The 19,934-nt window shown below is 42.2% G+C and overlaps 1 protein-coding gene and 1 long non-coding RNA gene across 2 annotated transcripts in view; one reads left to right on the plus strand and one right to left on the minus strand.

Moving 5' to 3' along the window:
* Positions 1 to 19,934, minus strand: part of LOC101736853 (zinc finger protein ush) — a 268,675-nt gene that overhangs the window by 146,945 nt on the left and 101,796 nt on the right. The window lies entirely within an intron of this gene.
* Positions 5,345 to 9,632, plus strand: LOC134198730 (uncharacterized). The gene is made up of 3 exons (XR_009972889.1): positions 5,345 to 5,431; positions 7,103 to 7,318; positions 7,395 to 9,632. It is a non-coding gene; the product is annotated as an uncharacterized LOC134198730 (long non-coding RNA).

The raw sequence follows: 19,934 nt of genomic DNA on the forward strand, positions 1-19,934 counted from the left end.
TCGTTTTAAAGCAAAAAGGTGTGTAACGTTAATTAGTAAATAAATTGAAATGAGTTTATATTTTGACGGCTTATCATCGGTCGATCTCGCCACCTTGCATTCGATCTTATCTGCAAACGAAACACACTTACCGTTTGAAGGATAACCGAAGAAGTTAACTATGAAGACAGCCTACTGAGTTTCTCGCCGAATCTTCTCAGTGGGTCGCGTTTCCGGTGGTAGATTTTGCGAAGCACTGCTCTTGCTAGGACCAGTGTTAGCAAATTCTCTCAGGTTGAGCCCGTGAGCTCACCTACCCATCCGGGCGTTGCTGGCCCTTAGGCTACCAGAGAATAGGTAGGGAAAAGTTTGAAGACATTTCGGTTTATTGAATTTTTTTAAAGACAGACAACTTTTCGACCCCACTGATGGTACGTGATTACAGTAACACATCGCAGAATTATCATACGAGCATAATTAAATAAGCTATAACTGAACATAAATAAATAAGTCATAACATAATTAAACAGGCTGTAACTATACTTGAGACCTTAGAACTTATATCTCAAGGTGGGTGGCGCATTTACATTGTAGATGTCTATGGACTCCAGTAACCACTTAACACCAGGTGGGCTGTGAGCTCGTCCACCCATCTAAGCAATCTATATAAAAATGAATTGCTGTTCGTGAATCTCGCTAAAACTCGGGAACGGCTGGTCCGATTTGGCTAATTTTGGTCTTGAATTATTTGTGGAAGTCCAGTGAAGGTTTAAAAGGTAGATAAATAAGAAAATGCTCGGAATTAAATAAAAATAACAATTTTGTTTTTCCTTTGATGTGTCCCCCGTCGGATAGATTTCTTTTGTTTGTTTTAAGTTTATTTTATACAAAAGTTTAGGTCTTTTATTTATCGATTGAGGCACTACGAAGTCTGCCGGGTCAGCTAGTCATTAATAAATATATTTTATACGACTAATAAATAGCACAAGACGTTAAGAATTTTACTAATTCAGTAGTAATAAGTAATTACTTATACATATTCACAAACAATAGCGATCATAGTACAATTAAATCTATAATATAATAATTATAGCGTCATTGAAATTGAAACAAACTAAACGGACAAACTAAAAACATTGTGTGTTGTAACATCAAATGAATCGAATTGTAGTTATTATGATCTGGATCGGCGGCGGTGTGGAATCGGACCGGTGTATCATTAAACACCCGATCGAGGGCGGGAGGTGACATGCTGTTTACTGTTGCCTTGAAAGCCGCCCCAAGATATACGCTGTTAGCGTTTTGACAACATTAATTTTGAATCGAGAAAAAAAAAGTCCGGTAAAGGTCTTGATTGCACTCACTAACAAATTATCGTAATGTTTAGATGCTTATTGCTTTTTATTAAACGGAAAATATTGCAGTGCGTTCTCTTTGTGTTATGAATTTTAATTTAATGCTTAGAGCTTAAAGAAAGCATTTTTTATTTCCTGTCTTGCATGCAATTTAAGAAACTATTTAAATATCATGATATAATCTTTAATTAAAATTGCATTAACACTTAATTTTTGAAAGTAATCATAAATTTCTTATGACGAACAATTTCCACAATGAAAAACATAAACCTAAGCCACAGATGCAGCGCTGTATCACATAATATGTCTGACCAATCTCTTCTGTGTAGCTCATTTGAAGAATACGATACTTGTTATTGTAAAGCAATAGACTTTTTAGGCTCACATCTCGACGTAAGAGATCTGTTAAGCAACTACACCACTCGCAAAGATAATAAAACATTAAACCTCCTGTCGCTCGCGTCTTAAGCCACCGGCTACACAACCGACATACACGGCCGATTAAATCCTTTGTTGTGGAGAAGAAAAATGGACAAACAGTATCTCGGAGCGATACTATTACTTAAAACAAGATTCGTGACCGGCGATACGGGCGGGAAACCGACACCGCGGCCGGGTATACCGTGCGTCTATTGTTCGAAGTGCAATCACAGGACTGCGAGCAACTCCGCTTACAAACGTAACTGATATGTATTACTGTCAGATTCTGTGCAAAACGACATTAATTGGAATTTCTTGATGAGCGTTTCGTCACAGATGTCTATGGCTAGAATTAAGGTAGGCAGCGGTCTTAACGGTAGGTAGAGGCTCGGCTGTGCCCCTGGCATTGCTGACGTCCATGGGCGACGGTGACCACAATCAAGTGGGGCGTATGCTCGTCTACCTACAAGAGCAATAAAAAATAAGAAAATATATACATATATGTAGAATTGCCATCTTGCTTTTCACTGTCATTCTCTTTTTCTTTTCTTACAGTTTTCTCTCACTCACATCTTAATGCTCCGTTCCACACACTTTTCATAGATTCCGTTCTTATCAATCCCACATATAATACGTTGATGACTTTCTATTGATTACAGTGGTTACAGATAATTCATTCCTACTACCTGTCATGGTCTCATCTCATACGACTCTAAGCCCTCTCTCGAAATCTAGCTCTGAAATAAACTGACGCTATATCCTCGAGTGAGGTTTGAAAAGGTCTTGACTTAGCGGCGGGTAGAGACTAGTGCATCTGATATTTGTTATCTCCATAACCGAAGATGCTTACCATCCACTACAGATAGACTCGTCGCTATTGTCCTGATGTTCTAATAGAACTAATAAATAATAGTTAAAAAACTAACAAAATACGCTTTTATAGAAAATCCAACTAAAAGATAGAAAATAAATTTTAATAAATTTGAATTAAAAATAGTGTAAGAAAAAATGATTTTAGTGTAAAAAAAGCGTGGGGTGCATTGTATCAGTAGTTATAAATATTTTATGAACAGATATGAGTAGAAGGGTTATTTTGATAACTTTTTTTTAAACTAATATTTATTTTTCATTTTTTAGTTGAATTTCAATTTATTCTTTTTTTTTTAATTTTTTTTAAATATTAAATTTTCATCAGTATCTAATAAGTCTACAAAATTTCGAGTTAATACGACGTTTTGAAGAGGGTCAAAATCATGTTCAAGGATTCCGGTACATACTAACATACATACGTCTGAAGCTAATAAAAGCATGTTAAAAATACTTTTACGCTTTCATTAAATTCATGAATCCACTCGATACTAATTCTAAAATTACTTTCAATCAACTAATCGGCCTCGTTATTATTACACATTACATAAGCAATTAAGTTTGTACCAAGTTGAGTCTATGACGTTATGACTTCGATGACCTTGCACAAACCAGTTTATTTCAAGTTTACCTCTATAGTCGCTTGATTGTTAAAAGTATGTTATGTTTGAATTTTATTTGGCAATTTTTTTCATTGCCCTGAGAAACATGAGGTGGAAAACACAATTGTATTCTAAACAGCCGTAGTGACTAATTAAATCATATGCACATAATTACGGGCACTTCCAACCAATCCAGATCTGGTTAATAGAATTAAATCCAGTTTTCCTGGACTCGACAACCTGCAGAGGTACCTATCATAGAAGATATATGACAATCACCTGAATTGCTCTAACGACATTTTCAAGATGGGTTTGCATACGTAGAAAATCCGAACAATGATATTCAGATTTCAGTAATTTCATTCCCTCGATTGAAGTTTTTCCTTCTAGCGTCACCTCCAAAAATGCCATAATGAAGTCATCATCATTATCATTCTCCTGCCCTTCATCCCGTCACCTGGGGTCAGCGCAACATGTTTTCTCCTTCCATACTCCTCTATCATATACCATTTCTCTCTTACACCTATCGTCTTTCATGCAATCCATCAATTTTTTCTTAGACCTACCTCTTCGTCTAATCTCTAGTCTCTTAGGATGTCGTCATCCCGAAAACATCACTGAAGATATACCATCTTATATATAAAATCCTCGTGTCATAATGTTAGTTACCGTACTCCTCTGAAACGGTTTGACCGATTTTTATGAAATTTTATATGCATGTTCAGTAGATCTGAGAATCGGCTACTATCTATTTTTCATACCGCTAAGGTTGTCCACCCCTAACATTTATTTTTTATTTTTTGGACATTTTTTTTGTTATAATTAGGCGTTATGTGGTTGAATGAGGTTTTGTTATTTTTATATCCCCTCATCGTTCACAGCCCTACATGCCTCTTTCACTCATTTACCACATCCTTACTACACACTTAGAATAAGTTAGTTTTTTTTTCTACACTAGAAATTCCCTAGAAATCTAATATATGGCAAAACAACGTTTGCCGGGTCAGCTAACTACTACTATAAATAGGTACATTCGAAGCATGATTTGGTGGATACGTAACAAACAAAAGTCGATCACGCATTTAAAAATCGTAACACCCAAGCAATCCGATAGTAACATGATCTTGTATCCATGGGTGGGCCGAGCGGACCTCATTTGTCACGGCCGGCTACCACGATACACCAGCAGCCGTACCGATAGCTATCACGAGAACAATGCTAGTGTTTATAAGTTTAAGCTGTTTAACACATTTGTTATTCTCTGTGATATCGGTCTGGTATTGTCAGGTTCGTTTTGTCCTAAAACTCGATTGAGAGATTGCCGAGAAGTACTTACTGGTCAATTGTGTCTGATACTTTGATGATTTAAGGGTGAGTTATCTGAAGTCAATGCAATGTTAACTCTGACTTTGTTGGAGAATGTATGCTTTGTGTGTTTACTGCATTGGAGAATCGAATTTACAGGCTTTTTGTTTTTCACAAGTCAATTGTCTAATAATCAGTTTTAAGCTTCATCAATTAACAAATTAAAGTATTATGCTGTACTTTAAATTACCTTTGTGACGAAATCGCTTTTTTTCTATTTTTTTTGTTGCTTAGATGGGTGGACGAGCTCTCAGCCCATCTGGTGTTAAGCGGTTACTGGAGCCCATAGACATCTACAACGTAAATGCGCCACCCACCTTGAGATATAAGTTCTAAGATCACAGTATAGTTACAACGGCTGCCCCACCCTTCAAACCGAAACGCATTACTGCTTCACGACAGAAATAAGCAGGATGGTGGTATCTACCCGTGCGGACTCACAAGAGGTCCTACCACCAGTGTAAAGCTCAATATTCAAGCGTATTTCAAGTATGTGTTATCCATAACAAAAAAAATCAGGACATTACATTATACACTATTAACACCCAATATATAGGAATAAACAAAATTTAAAATACATACAGGCAACGTTGAGATGTCGCACAACGCTGGACTTTGTAGGAACGTATCTACCGTTTTATGGGTGCTATTTATTAATATGATAATAGTATCTGTTATTGTATCATATAGAACACCCAAATGACAATTTCAGATGTATTTTTTTAAAAGACTCATTAAAATACATTATCTTTTCAGTTATTTAGGTAAGTGCCAACGGCGGTAGACAACGTTCATCGCATACATATGAAAAGCTCATCTTTAAGCTGGAGCTCGACTCTGTCAGTAAGTATCTACAGTCGGCATCATTGCGCCATTTCGAGAAGACGACACGACATAAGAACCCTCTTGTCGTGGCCGCTGGAAACATACCCGATCCTGTAGACCGAATGGTAAACAGTCGACGTCGCCCAAAGCACGTCTTTACGGATCCTCCCGATCCATTAACGATGCTCTTAGGCACCACAAGCACCGGTCATCGTCCTCCGAATCAACCCATAGACACAGCCCCACTGAGTTTCTCACCGGATTTTCTCAGTGGGTCGCGTTTCCGATCCGGAGGTAAATTCTGCGAAGCACTGCTCTTGCTAGGGTCAGTGTTAGCAACACTCCGGTTTGAGCCCCGTGAGCTCACCTACACGCTAGGGTGAAGCTGAAATAGCCTCTCAAGGCTATCAGAATAGGTAGAAAAATAAAAGCTTCGAAGTTGGACGGTGTGGCATTTCGGCACGGCAGGCGCCACCGGTCCCCCGCTCTATCGCGTTAGATTAGCTAAAACAACTTGCATGTTGCTTATATCGCTTCCCGATAGGCTTTCCTATGATAAACAGTTCCTTTGTTCTTCACGAAGATAAGATACGGGGGCTTCGTCAGTGATAAAAACTTTAGAGCTTACTGTCATATCAGATTCGGGATCATAATGGCCACTTTATTTGGCTTAGTTCAATGACAGCTTTCGAGATGATAATTAATGTAATAAATTGCTCATTTCATTGCGTTACTTAACAGACACGGGCCACGAGTTTCTCGCCGGATCTTGTCGGTTCTGCGAAGCACTGCTCTTGCTAGGGATAGTTTTAGCAAATTTCTATCAGATTGAGCACTTGAGCTCCCCTACCAGTCCGCGAGAAACTAGTTCCTTAGGCTACCTTAGCAAAAATAATGCGCTTTCTGAGCACAGCCGAGTAATGGACACCGTTTTACCTATTACGGTTGCGCTTCGGGTAGTGAAAAACCATTATGAAAAGAAAAAAACAGAAGAAAAGAACAGTTGGTCGACCTCCCGTCTCAAAATTCACTATCTACCTCAAAATTCACTATTACCGGCTCCGCAAATGAATTAATTATCAAATCAGCATCGAGGCATTCAAAGAGCTTTCATTTCATCAAAAAGCATAAACATTCGATCTGTACTAAAATTAAGTAAAAAAATTCACAAAAAAATATACATTAGAAATATTAAATTCACAAAAACCAGCTACATTTCCATCCACAAGATCTAGGCATCGCCGTCTTCCTGGGGCAAGTTAATCCTCGAAAAATGCGAGGCAGCACGCTCGCTGATAAGCCGCTAGTCGTTAAGCTGATAACTTGGACGATAGTAGATCCACTGATACCGAACCGTCAGCAGATTCGCACTGTCTCCAACAGTACAGACGACACGTCAAACACCAAGTTTTTTTTTTATTGCTTAGATGGGTGGACGAGCTCACAGCCCACCTGATGTTAAGTGGTTACTGGAGCCCATGGACATCTACAACGTAAATGCGCCACCCACCTTGAGATATATAAGTTCTAAGATCTCAGTATAGTTACGACCGCCCCACCCTTCAAACCGAAACGCATTACTGCTTCAGGGCAGAAATAGGCAGGGCGGTGGTACCTACCCGCGCGGACTCACAAAAGGTCCTACCACCAGTAAACCAAGTGTTAAATAATATTTTTTGTTTTTATTAGCTTTGTATATTGAACGTCATTATCCCCGACATGAAGATTGAAGACGTAAGATTAACTTGAAAATTTGCACACACATCAAGGTCCGTTGACAATACGATAATGTTTATAGCTTCGCTTTGATATCTTGACCAGAATCAACAGGGAAGATAATGAAATTGATTATTAATTCGGTGTGCTAAATGAGAATGATTTCTTTTTTTCAAAATTTTAAACCACGTATGTATTATTTTATTATTGCTAACAATAAATATCGGGGGTTAATTCTGGTGATAGATGTCATCATTAATTTCAGGTTCCTGCAGCCCGCCAATGGAAACGTTCATTAATCTGTGGCTCGTATATAACCGATATGGTCGCAGATAGCGCCACCTAGCGGGAAACGTCGGCAACTAGCGGCAGAGCGTCTAATCTCGAAATATTACCATTGATCAAGTCATGATTAAGTTTTATCATTAAATTCCGTGTTTCAACATGCCTGTGAAGAATAATAGGCGTCTTCCTAAGAAAGAAGAGTTAGTTATTGCCGTCTTCAGTGCTCGCGCGAGTGAACGTCAAAGCAGGTTATCTCGTTTTATCTATGGTTTCCACGTATGTAAGTTATTGAATAGAACGTAGATAAAAAAAAAGTAACTGTTGTCTGTAGTAAAATCGGTAAGAGAGCTAAAATCACGCAAGCGTCTACAACATACCATTATGAATCATTATTTTGTTTGACAATACGATTAGCGATGGGAATGAAATATAAAATTGAATTTAGAACCTGGGTCGTCTGGACGTGCAAAATTTTTCATTCAATAAGCAAAACCATGGAGATGGCATTTAGTACTTACATTATTTATGTACAATGCAGATAAATAAAAAAATGTATGTTTTTCATGGGTACATTCGATTGTGATGTAACTTAGTACCGTTGTTGTTGGCTTTATGTGGAAGCTTTCCTTTACTACAATAGGAATGAACGAAAAACATCGATGTTTGCGATATCGATATCGCATCGCAAAAAAAGAAACGATCGAAAAAATAAATTTAAAATATGTAAAATTCTAATGTGACTCATGTTAGAATAACGCATCCCGTCCGAGCGTAGCTGGGATAACCCCTTAGGCTACCACTCCCTACCCATGCATCAGCCCGCTGAGTTTGTCGCCGGATCTTCTTAGCGGGTTGCGATTCCGATCCGGTAGTAGATTCATTCGCGAAGCAGCTGCTCTTGAGTTGTTAGGTCTCCTTCGGAGGCGCTCGGGCAGCTCTTAGCAAATCCCACCCCTCCTGGCTGAGCCTTTGCTCGCCCACCTGTCCTGGTGAAACTGGAAAGGCCTCAGGGTCACCAGTAACCGTTCAATCATAAAAAAAGGCTACCAACGATTAGGTAGGGGGAAAAAATAACTCATGAACTTGCTAGCTCGGTCGGATAGGTACTACCATCTTAACCATTTCTGCTGCCATTCACTTCTTCGTTCTAGTTCGAAAGCCCTCTCTCTTTTGCCTACCTGTACTGGTAACCTCGAGAGGCTATACCAGCTTCACGGAACTCAGCTTGGCGACTTCGCCAACATTAGGTCTAGCAAGAGCAGTGCTTCGCTGAGTCTACCACAAGATCGGAATCGCGACCCACTGAAAGGATCCGGCGAGAAACTCAATCTGTGAGTTAACATTCGCGACGAACGCTTCGTCGCTGTTGACGGGTTCGACGAGAACGGTGACCGGTGCTTGTGGTACCTAAAAGCACCGATAGTGGATCGGGAGGATCCGAAGTGACGTCTTACGCAAATTTATATCTTGATATTATCATACAGAAGTGTGACTTTTGAGTTTTGTTACTTTTTTAGGGCAATAATAAAAATAGCATTTTTTATAAGCTCAGTAAAATAAAAAAGAGCGTTGATTCCGATCGCATTTTTGGCACAGGCTTATAACCGTTCCGATTTTGATAGGGCCTACGTTACGTTTTTGGCAACGACTCGATACAGTGTCATAACGGACCTAGCTAAAATTTAAAAGAAAATGAGACATCATATATTTTTTTATTGCCCTTGTAGGCAGTCGAGCATACAGCCCACTTGATGGTGAGTGGTTGCCGTCGCACATGAACTTTAGCAATGCCAGAAAAGCCGCTGCCTAGCGTTAAGTACTCTCCACAAGCCTCGTTTGAAGAAGGACATGTCATAGCGCTCGGGAAACACCGTGGAGGGGAGCTCATTTCAAAGCCGGACGGTACATGATAAAAAGGTCTCTGGAAACGCACATCATATTTAAAACGGTTCAAACTTGATTGTGCTATCGTAAGAATGAATTATTTCTTAAGTACCGCCCTCCGCTCTCACATTGTGCAATCCATTGGCTTCCCGTTTCTGTTAAGTTCTTACCTAAAACCTAACCTTTATTACAACATACATCTCATTTAAGTTTCATACTTCGCGATATTGAAGCGGCTGTCTCGTTGGCCACCGATACTTTCATTTACATGTCCTATTTCCTTAAAAGCTTTAAGAATAGTGCATTTTGACTGGTGAACAGTGTTTGGCCCAAATTGTAAATATGAGCGACTTTACGAAATAAATGTGTAATATGTTTTTATAAAAGAAGTATCACTTGACAATGTTTTCTCGTATCGTAGCCACAACTAATATCGGTACTGGTTTTTGTTAGAATCTTTGAATCTACATGAAAACTTTGGTTCTAAGTATGTTGGTTTTATACCGCGTCTCCTTATTACCATCGGATGAAACTAGAGGAACTGTTGAGTTCGTCAACAATACGTCATACCAGAGATCATTTTGCCACGCACCATTTGGATTTGAAATGAACTCAATTTCACGGTATATTCCCAACGCTAGGATATCATCGCTATTCTATAAGCTCAGTTTGAAAAGAAGCATTAGTTTGGGTTTTTTTTTTATAAACGACGGTAACCATTTGACCATCAGGTGGCTTCTTTGCTCTCATTAGGCAGTTAAGACGTTTCCTTTTTTTCGAACACGAAGTTTCCCTACCTATTCACTGGCAGCCAAAGAGACTATTCCAGTTTTGCGCGGACTGGTACGTGGGCTCACGGGCTCAACCTGAGAGAATCTGCTAACACTAGTCCTAGCAAGAGCAGTGCTTGGCAGAATCTACCACCGAATCGGAAATGCGACCTGCTGAGGAATCAGAGGTAAGTAGCATGTAGACGTATTCTGCGCAATCTAATTGTTTACTTTTAAAAACATAACAATCCAGCTTTGAAGTAGACAACGTCATTGTAAACATGCTAAATTCGTTTGAATGCATCTACAGATGGATACAGTAAATTGTGAAAAAATATTTATATATATACATATTTTTGATGATGTTCAATTTATTCACCAAAGTATTGTATTATCGATGTCCATCAATGCCTTAATGATGTCCAATTCAATAAAAAAACTCTCTGCTGAACCTATTTGCTTTCACTAAAAGAAACTAGCTCCCATATTTCAATTATATTATTACTAAATAATCTGCTGTATGAAGACAAGTTAGCTGCAAACTTCGAAAACTCGAGCCTTAACAAAAAAGAGGACGAGTCCTCTAAGCCTTGGACCAAGCGTCGCAAGCCCATATTTTTAGTTTTCAACGGTGGCAAATTACACACAGAAGAAATGTGCAGTAGCATTACAGTATTAACATATTTATTGCCGATATATTTTGTTTTAACGTTTGCCCCGGACAATTGATGGCCGTAAACTGGCATTTAAGTTGTCTAGGTTTTATTTTTTGGAATAGCTACAAATGGCAATTAGCGTAACGTTTCCGAATTTCGGCCAGTATACATGTTGGCGTGTTGTTTCTGGGATTAAATAGGCAGGCGTAAACTCAATAGTCATTCAATAGGCAGCCTATTGGCCGTGCTCCAGGCAATGTTGATTTCCATGAGCAACTTTGAATACATACTATCAGATGGATGATATGCTCTTTTATTTACAGAGGTTATAGCGTAAACCAAAAAATGGCGCTAAAAACAAGCATGTGCTGCGTATTTCTGCACTAAACCAATCCATAATAATTGTTGAATGTTTGAAGCATACGCGTTTTGAAACGTTTGAAACTCACATGTCTCGGGTCAAGCTGAGCGACGGTGTCCACATTTTAAATAAGCCATACCTAGACTGTTGCGTATCCACTAAATAAACAAAATAAATTAGAATAAAATTTTGAAAATAAAGGCGTAAGGCCTTTTTCATTGCAGTTCCGTAGAACTTTTCAATATATATAAGAAAAAATTTCAAAGTATTATTCGAAATTGTGCTTGGTTTTCTTATTGAACATCAATAACATGTAATCTGTTATAATCCGATATGCATTTTGACGTATTACGTAATTAAGGTACTTGGTAGCATCAACTCGTGGACGAATCCCCATGCGTTGGACTGATCAGGTGAAAGACCTTACTGAAACCCCACTTAACGAGTGTGTGCGCCGGGCCTCGGTTCGCAAACTGTGAAAAACATCTGTTAAGGCTTTAATGAGCAAGAATGCCACATGACCACGATTGCTCTGCCAAGAGCAACCGATTATGATGATGATGATGGTAGCATCAAGCCAAATTGGGACAAAGACAACCGATTTATCTGTTGTTAACCTTTCCGCAGAATTAAATTTAAATATTTTTTAAATCTAATATATATATAAATTTCTGAACGTATGTCAAAGAATTCATTCGAACAAGGAAAAAACAAGGTTTTCCTAACAATCGTTAAGTGCATACGATGTTAAGTTTTCCTGAACTGTGTGACACACGGTAGCACCGGCCGTCCGACATCGCGTGCACTAAATTCAAACATGAAAACTGGAATAAAACTTAGGCCTTCACTTGCGACACTAATTACTGCAGTAGACGCGATGCTTAGATTAATATTGCAACAATTAATGTATAAGTTTTCGTGAAATCGCTGCGATGTTTTCGCGAAATGAAAACGTTTCATTGCGTTTCGATTTGTATGTAAATTATTTTAGACTAGCTGACCCGGCAGACTTCGTAGTGCCTCAATCGATAAATAAAATACCTAAACTTTTGTATAAAATAAACTTAAAACAAACAAAAGGAATCCGTCCGACGGGGGACACATCAAAGGTAAAGCAAAATTATTATTTTTATTTAATTCCGCACGTTTTCATATTTATCCTAACCTTTTAAACCTTCTCTGGACCTCCACAAATAATTCAAGACCAAAATTAGCCAAATCGGTCCAGCCGTTCTCGAGTTTTAGCGAGACTAACGAACAACAATTCATTTTTATATATATAGATAGATAGATAGAATAGATTTATGGATTGCTGTGGTTTAGTCGATCTTAAAAATACGTGGAGCGATCTCAAACTTTAAGTCAGTCTGCAATTACTAACTAATATACGTCTACTAACAGTACTAACTTACTACCAGTATTGTTGGTATTTCAAATTTTGGAAATATATTCGACTGACATGCAAACACTTTACTGGTGGTCGGACGTCTTGTGAGTTCGCACGGGTACCAGATACCACCGCCCTGTCTGTTTCTGTCTTAAAGCAGTAATGCGTTTCGGTTTGAATGGTGAGGCAGCCGTTATGCTGTAAAACTGTGTACATTCTAGATGTCTATGGGCTCCGGTAACCACTTAACACCAGGTGGGCAGTGAGTTCACCCACCCATCTAAGCAATTTAAAAAAATAAAAAAAAACACTTAAGGGTATTTCGAGTCTCGTTTTGTCTTAATAGTACTTATAGTAGGGGTTATCTTTATGTGTTCAGTTCTGGTAGTAATACTACTACCACTTACTAACAAATATAATAACTTTGTTGTGATACGGCTGAACTGTAGGTGGTCGCGGGAAAGAAAATTGCGATACCTCAAACTTTCTTTAGTTTCAGGTACTAATAATGGAAGTATGCAGAAGTTAGTAGCACTGGTAGTTATTAGAGCCTACAGACGTCACTACGTAAATGATATATGACATATTTTGACACACATGTTCCGGCTTTTTTTTTCCTACCTAAGCTGGTAGCCTTGAGAGGCTATGCCAGCGTAACCGAGCAAGTGTATCGGGTGCAGACTGTATTTTGTGCTAGCTTCAATATAACTTGATTTAGAAAGTAAGATTTTTAATTCTCTCTTATACAAAATACAGCACACATGCTAAGTACGACCAGAAAATTTTGTACAACTGCAACAATGAATGTTGCCACACTAGAAGTAATTATATATAAAGTGTCATATTTATGATTGAGTGTCTATCCGTGCATACGTCCTCTCATGAGTAAATATACCAGTTACGAAGTTCTTCTCCATCTCTATTTCTTCTACTACTAATATAAATATTTTTAGTTAATACTTACTGTAATATTTTTCAGTTTTACTGGTGGTGGGACCACTTGTGAGTCCGTGCGGGTAGGTACCACCACCCTGCTTATTTCTGCCGTGAAGCAGTAATGAGTTTCTGTTTTAAGGCTGGGGCAGCCGTTGTAACTATACTGAGATCTTAGAACTTATATCTAGAGGTGGGTGGCGCATTTACGTTGTAGATGTCTATGGGCTCCAGTAACCACTTAACACCAGGTGCGATGTGAGCTCGTCCACCCATCTAAGCAATAAAAATAAATAATAATAACTTTAAACAAACAACAAATAATACCACATATTATTTTCAGACACGACATCAATCATGTTATTATAACTTAACAAACGAATAGACAATGTGTCGCGGCCACAAACCTAAAACAATGGCGGACCAGATAAGCGCAGCTAATAAATAATTGGTGTACGATAAGCCTAATTAGCCGTGCTCGATGCAATCGACCGCTCTATCTAGACGTAGAAAACAGGAAACGACATTGATAATGCTAAGCGAATAATTATTTTTATACGACGCCAGTTGACCTAATATAGTCTCGATCACTGATCGCACGACTCAAAAGACGAGGACCCAGTGGTATATGAACAAATAAGTGAGTCGCTTGCTTTCTATTTCACTTGTAATTAATATTTCACTTGTAATTAATAGTTTACTTGTAATTAAAAGTTCACTTTCTTTTTTATTGCCTTTGTATGCAGACGAACATACGGCCCACCTGATGGTAAGTGGTCACTGTCGCTCATAGACGTCAGCAGTGCCAGGGACAGAGCCAAGCCGCTGCCTACCATAAAGTACGCTCCGCAAGCCTCGTTTGAAGAAGGACATGTTATAGCGCTCCGAAAACACCGTGGAGGGGAGTTCATTCCAAAGCCGGATGGGCGTGGCAAAAAAGATCTTTGGAAACGCACTGTCGATGAACAGTTCTAGATAATATGGATGAACTCTGCTCCGATGGCGAGAGGTACGATGATAAAAAGGAGATGAGGGGATCATCTCGAATAATTCCTCAGAGCATTCCCCATGGACCATACGGTATAAAACACAGAGAGAACCGAAGTCCCTCCGTAGACCCAGAGGTTCCAAGCGATCCGCCAGAGCAGGACTATCGACCATCCGAACAGCTCGTTTCTGTATGGATTATTCTGTATATTTCACTTGTAATTGATATTTCACTTATAATTATTATTTCACTTGTAATTAATATTTCACTTGTAATTAATATTTCAATGTAGCAATGACAATAAAGAAAAATCATTTTCGTTCGTAGCTGTACGAGTATGTGTGTCAGTTAAATAAATTAATGCCGGTCAATATACTCAAGTCGTAAACATGTTATACATTTTGTGTTATGTCTAGTATACGGTCAATTGTTCAACGGCTATCGACGGCATTGGATGTCAAAACGTGAATATCACCGATACTTTGAATTAAGCCGAAGTCTGAGTTGTCAGTCAATTGTCAGGCTCTCCTTGTTCTTCTTCTTGCTTCGGTTTCCTCAATACTGAGGGTCGTGACCACCTCCTCGCAACAAGAACTTATTACGGACCATTCCACGCCATTTGCCTCTATCTGCCGCCGAGTGTAGAGCATCGTAAGCTGTGGTGTCGAGGGTAGTGCGGATCTGGTCAGTCCAACGTGTCGGAACTCTACCTCGTGGTCTTCTTCCGTTCACCTTACCTATCACCATTAGCTTCTCGAATTCAAGCTCTCCTTGTAAAGTTGCAAAAATGTCGCTTAAACCAAAATAGTATTTCACCCGTCATCGATATATGCATTAGGATTCTGTATTTTGTAATACCACGACTGAAATGCTATGCTCATATGAAAAAGAAGAATCATAAAAACAAATCCTTAGAAGTTTCCTAAGAAATACTGTAATTCGACGAACTGTTACCACGTATGTATGTCGCTGTTTGAGAATACGAATTGTTATGAACACCTGCTTGTGTTGCAAGGAATTTCTGGGTTGAGTTACGTAGACATAACATGTCTTGGAGTGGGATCTTTTGCGTTTTCGAGAATCTTAGTAAGCCTTTGCTTACTTTAACAAAACTTAAAAATACCGGCGTAATTCAAGCTACAATCATTCCGATAGAGGCACCCGTCACGCGCGGACGTGCTCATCGACCACTCGATCGCCCGGCCTTTGTTCGCCCGGCTTTTGTTAGCCCGGCCATTGTTCGCGCGGCCTGTGTTCGTGGTACATCTGCCGACCAAGTGTTTTTCCTGGAAGTTTTTATTTGTTTGGTTTCCTTTTGTTATTTCTGTGTTCGTGGTACATCTGCCGACAAACTGTCTTCCTGGAAGTGTTTAATTGTTTTGTTTCTTTTTGTTATTTCCGTTTTGTTGTGATTTTTCTTTGTCCTGCAGTAATCGTGCCGCATCGCCACCTGTGTTCAATAGAACCGCTCAGGTCCGAGAAGTTGGGGCCTCGCCGCAAGGCGAGTGTTTTCTAAGACCCAGGGTAGCCCCACCTGGGCACGTAGACATCATGGACGCTGTATTTGCGGAATTTCTCCGGCTTCGCTACCCAAAGCTCACTTCCGAGTTTCAGGCCTTCAAGGCCGATCACACTGCGAGCCCTCTCGTGGACTCCACCGAGCTCGCTGCTCCTGCGTCGCCTGTACCTGCGTGCAAAGCTTCTGCATCGAGCACCGCAGCCTCCGTCGTGCCTGCCGTTCCCGCGTCGCCTATACTGGCGAGTAAAACTGCTGCGTCGTCCGCCGTGGTCACCGTTCCAGCAGCGCGATCATCCGCGGCCTCCGTCGCGCCGTCCAAAACACCTACTCGTAGGTCACCTGCGCCCGCCTCCTCGTCCTCCGACTCTGACTCGGAGATGGAGGTCGACCTCGCTCCCGCCTCATCGACGGATGGATTCACCCTAGTGCAAAAGGGTAAGAAGCGTGCCGCGGAGTCTCGAGCTCCCGCGGCCGCTAAAATTAGCAAAGCCGCGAACGCGTCGCGCCCCCGCCCTCAGACTCCCGTTGCGCCTCCAGCCCGTGCCACTCCGTCGCCGCGTCCGGTGGCACAAAATAAAGCCCAGACCCCTCCCCCGGTAATCCTTCAAGAGAAGGCAGCTTGGGAACGAGTTTCCCTGGCCCTTAAGGCCAAAAATATCAATTTTACGAATGCCCGTAACCTCGCGAACGGCATTCAAATTAAGGTTCGAACATCCGACGACCATAGGGCCCTCTCTTCTTACCTCCGTAAGGAGCGTATAAGTTTCCACACATATACGCTCCAGGAGGAGCGCGAACTCCGTGCCGTTATACGTGGCATCCCTAAAGAGTTGGATGCCGAGCTCGTCAAGGCCGACCTTCTCGAACAAGGCCTACCGGTTAACTCCGTACACCGCATGCACACAGGCCGCGGAAGGGAGCCATATAATATGGTTCTCGTCGCCCTCCAGCCTACCCCCGAGGGTAAGCAAATATTCAACATCCGAACGGTCTGTAGCCTTTCCGGAATCGCAGTCGAAACCCCACACAAGAAAGGCACACCTAGCCAGTGCCATAACTGCCAATTATACGGGCATTCTTCCCGTAACTGTCACGCGCGCTCCCGATGCGTCAAGTGCTTAGGCGATCACGCCACGGCCCTATGCACTCGCGATCAAAAAACCGCGACAGAACCGCCTAGCTGCGTCCTGTGTCGAACACAGGGTCACCCCGCAAATTACCGCGGATGCCCCCGAGCCCCGAAAATAAATCGCCGCGTCGCCCGCCAAAACCGCCTCCGAGCTTCCGGCCCAGACATCAAAGCCTCGGCACCCTCTGTGTCGCAGGCTAAGCCAGCGTTCGTTCCGGCACCGGTGCCCAGTGTCTCGGCCTGGGCGAAACCGCTGCCGTACATGAACACGGCTACAACTCCCTCCTCCGCGATTCGTCCCGCCCCCGCGACTCGTCCCTCTCCCGCGACTTGCCCTCCGACCGCGTCCGACAATCTCGCTTTAGCGATCGACTTCTTTCAGTCGATCAACTTTGAGCGCGTTAACGCTTTGGGCGACGCCATTCGCTCTGCCTCCACTGCACAACACTTTATCGCCGTTGTGCAAGAATACGCCGACGTATACGCGTCATTAAATACGTACGTCCTCCCCTCACTCCGCCGGTAATCAATGGCGTATATAAGTAGAATAAAGCCCCTATCCGTAACGATAGGATTTTTTAACGCTTACGGTCTCGCAAATCAGCGTGATCAGGTTTCTGACTTTTTGCGTGACCATCAAATTGATATCTTTTTAGTGCAGGAGACCCTACTTAAGCCCGCGCGCCGTGACCCTAAAATCGCCAACTATAACATGGTCAGGAACGACAGGCTCTCTGCTCGTGGTGGTGGTACCGTCATTTACTATAGAAGAGCCCTGCATTGCGTCCCACTCGATCCTCCCGCGCTCGCTAATATCGAAGCATCAGTGTGCCGAATCTCACTGACGGGACACGCGCCGATCGTTATCGCGTCCGTTTATCTTCCACCGGATAAGATCGTTCTAAGCAGTGATATCGAGGCGCTGCTCGGCATAGGGAGCTCTGTCATTCTGGCGGGCGACCTAAATTGTAAACACATTAGGTGGAACTCACACACCACAACCCCGAATGGCAGGCGGCTTGACGCGTTAGTCGATAATCTCGCCTTCGATATCATCGCTCCGCTAATCCCGACTCACTACCCGCTAAATATCGCGCATCGCCCGGATATACTCGACATAGCGTTATTAAAAAACGTAACTCTGCGCTTACACTCGATCGAAGTAGTTTCAGAGTTAGATTCAGACCACCGTCCCGTCGTTATGAAGCTCGGTCGCGCTCCCGATTCCGTTCCCGTCACGAGGACTGTGGTGGATTGGCACACGCTGGGCATCAGCCTGGCTGAATCTGATCCACCATCGCTACCGTTTAGCCCGGACTCTACCCCGTCTCCTCAGGATACCGCTGAAGCCATAGACATCTTAACGTCACACATCACCTCGACATTAGATAGGTCATCGAAACAAGTTGTAGCGGAGGACTTCCTTCACCGCTTCAAATTGTCCGACGATATTAGGGAACTCCTTAGAGCTAAGAACGCCTCGATACGCGCCTACGACAGGTATCCTACCGCGGAAAATCGTATTCGAATGCGTGCCCTACAACGCGACGTAAAGTCTCGCATCGCCGAAGTCCGAGATGCCAGATGGTCTGATTTCTTAGAAGGACTCGCGCCCTCCCAAAGGTCTTACTACCGCTTAGCTCGTACTCTCAAATCGGATACGGTAGTAACTATGCCCCCCCTCGTAGGCCCCTCAGGCCGACTCACGGCGTTCGATGATGACGAAAAAGCAGAGCTGCTAGCCGATACATTGCAAACCCAGTGCACGCCCAGCACTCAATCCGTGGACCCTGTGCATGTAGAATTAGTAGACAGTGAGGTAGAACGCAGAGCCTCCTTGCCACCCTCTGATGTGTTACCACCCGTCACCCCGATGGAAGTTAAAGACTTGATCAAAGACCTACGTCCTCGCAAGGCTCCCGGTTCCGACGGTATATCCAACCGCGTTATTAAACTTCTACCCGTCCCACTCATCGTGATGTTGGCATCTATTTTCAATGCCGCTATGGCAAACTGTATCTTTCCCGCGGCGTGGAAAGAAGCGGACGTTATCGGCATACATAAACCCGGTAAACCAAAAAATCATCCGACGAGCTACCGCCCGATTAGCCTCCTCATGTCTCTAGGCAAACTGTATGAGCGTCTGCTCTACAAACGCCTCAGAGACTTCGTCTCATCCAAGGGCATTCTCATCGATGAACAATTCGGGTTCCGCACAAATCACTCATGCGTTCAACAGGTGCACCGCCTCACGGAGCACATTCTTGTAGGGCTTAATCGACCAAAACCGTTATACACGGGAGCTCTCTTCTTCGACGTCGCAAAAGCGTTCGACAAAGTCTGGCACAACGGTTTGATTTTCAAACTATTCAACATGGGTGTGCCGGATAGTCTCGTGCTCATCATACGGGACTTCTTGTCGAACCGCTCTTTTCGATATCGAGTCGAGGGAACCCGCTCCTCCCCACGACCTCTCACAGCTGGAGTCCCGCAAGGCTCTGTCCTCTCACCCCTCCTATTTAGCTTATTCGTTAACGATATTCCCCGGTCGCCGCCGACCCATTTAGCTTTATTCGCCGACGACACGACTGTTTACTATTCCAGTAGAAACAAGTCCCTAATCGCGAAGAAGCTTCAGAGCGCAGCCCTAGCCCTAGGACAGTGGTTCCGAAAATGGCGCATAGACATCAACCCAGCGAAAAGTACTGCGGTGCTCTTTCAGAGGGGAAGCTCCACACGGATTTCCTCCCGTATTAGGAGGAGGAATCTCACACCCCCGATTACTCTCTTTAGTCAATCCATACCCTGGGCCAGGAAGGTCAAGTACCTGGGCGTTACCCTGGATGCATCGATGACATTCCGCCCGCATATAAAATCAGTCCGTGACCGTGCC

The sequence above is a fragment of the Bombyx mori genome, chromosome 4 (genome assembly GCF_030269925.1).
Source record: "Bombyx mori chromosome 4, ASM3026992v2".
NCBI lineage: Eukaryota > Metazoa > Arthropoda > Insecta > Lepidoptera > Bombycidae > Bombyx > Bombyx mori.